This window comes from Pinus tabuliformis, chromosome 4_1, assembly GCF_031772625.1.
Source record: "Pinus tabuliformis cultivar Carrire ecotype Pingquan chromosome 4_1, CPIR1, whole genome shotgun sequence".
In the NCBI taxonomy this organism is placed as follows: Eukaryota; Viridiplantae; Streptophyta; class Pinopsida; order Pinales; family Pinaceae; genus Pinus; species Pinus tabuliformis.
Genome location: NC_142303.1, coordinates 646,993,418 through 646,995,383, shown reverse-complemented (window position 1 = coordinate 646,995,383; position 1,966 = coordinate 646,993,418).

Sequence of the window (1,966 nt, the reverse complement as noted above, 5' to 3'; positions counted from 1 at the left end):
TCTACAGTTTAGCTTGGAACATGAGCCCCTGTAGAATGATAGTCTTGAACATAATCATATTCTTCCAATATATATAATTCATCATTTTACATTTTTTGTTGATGGGCTTTGAGTACGTCTCAATAATTTTTTATTTATGATATTTCCATATGTAAGTATACCTGTAGTTCAAATATAATTTTTCCAAATTTTAAATTTAAATAGGCTACTGCTTCAAGCTTATGGCAGTGCTGGTATTTTATGTTAATTTTTCTGCAGTTTAGCTTGGAACATGAGCCCCTGTAGAATGATAGTCTTGAACATAACCATATTCTTCCAATATATATAATTCATCATTTTACATCTTTTGTTGATGGGCTTTGAGTACGTCTCAATAATTTTTTGTTTATGATATTTCCATATGTAAATAGACCTGTATTCAAATATAATTTTGCCAAAATTTAAATTTAAATATGCTACTGCTTCAACCTTGTGTCATTGCTGGTATTCTATGTTAATTTTCATGCAGTTTAGCTTGGAACATGAGACCCTGTAGAATGATAGTCTTGAACATCAGATCGGGCATAGGGCATCCAATGCTCTGTATCTGTGGCTGATAGATTATAGTTGATAGATTGTCTATTGATTCACTTTCTGGCAGTTGCGATATAATTTCTATATTAGCAGATTGGAACTAATCTACATTTTTGCAGTATACCTGAGTGTGTGATTTAGAGGGTTTATGATAATTTAGTAGGAGATAAGAATGGATCGGTACGAGTGATCACCAATCTATTGAAACAAAAAACATGTAGTCAACATGCCCTTGTGGATCACATGTCGGGAGTGGTAAAATGTTTTCCAGAACTTTAGTATTACATCATTAAGTTTTCGGTAACTTTTACAATAATAAAATAGTTGTGCATTGATTGTTGTTGCATGACAACTTCGTAGACTTGTGCTACTTTAATAGGATCTAGGAATGGATGGGTGAATGAGTTGTATTGCAGCATAGTTAACTAAAGCTCGATGAGTTATGCCACAACATACTTGAATGAATGAATTTTAATGACGTTCACATCATTAAGATTTCGGTAACTTTTACAATAATAAAATAGTTGTGCATTGATTGTTGTTGCATGACAACTTTGTATACTTGTGCTACTTTAATAGGATCTAGGAATGGATGGGTGAATGAGTTGTATTGCAGCATAGTTAACTAAAGCTCGATGAGTTATGCCACAAAGTACTTGAATGAATGAATTTTAATGACGTTCACAAGACCTCATGGTCTAAGGGACCAACAAATAATTATTTTAATGATTGGTCACAAAGTGATTGTTGCATGAATTGAATGGTGACTTGAAAATGACCTCATTTCAATAAGGCACGTGTGAATCATGTGTCAAGAGTGGTAAGTTATATGTTGGCAGTAACTTTTACAGTTATAAAATAGACTTGTGCTAGTTTAATAGGGTCTAGGAATGGATGGGTGAATGAGTTGGATTGCAGCATAGTTAGCTAAAGCTCGATGAGTTATGCCACAAAATACTTGAATGAATGAATGAATTTTAATGAAGTTCACAAGACCTCACGGTCTAAGGGACCAACAAATAATGATTTTAATGATTTGTCACAAAGTGATTGTTGCATGAATTGAATGGTGACTTGAAAATGACCTCATTTCAACAGGCCCATGTGAATCATGTGTCAAGAGTGGTAAATTATATGTTGGTAGTAACTTTTACATTTATAAAATACTCATGGATTGATTGTTGTTGCATGAAAGAAAATTATGACTTAGACCAATCACATTGAAAGAATACTTTACAAAAGCCAAAATGTAATCAAGACTGGGTCCCTTAGTGTATTCCAGTGATGTGTTTGGAGGGTATGTGATATTTTAATGGGATCAAATTGTGTTATTTTAGTGGGTGAATGAGATGGATTGCAACATAGTTAACTAAAGCTCGGTGAGTTGTGTATG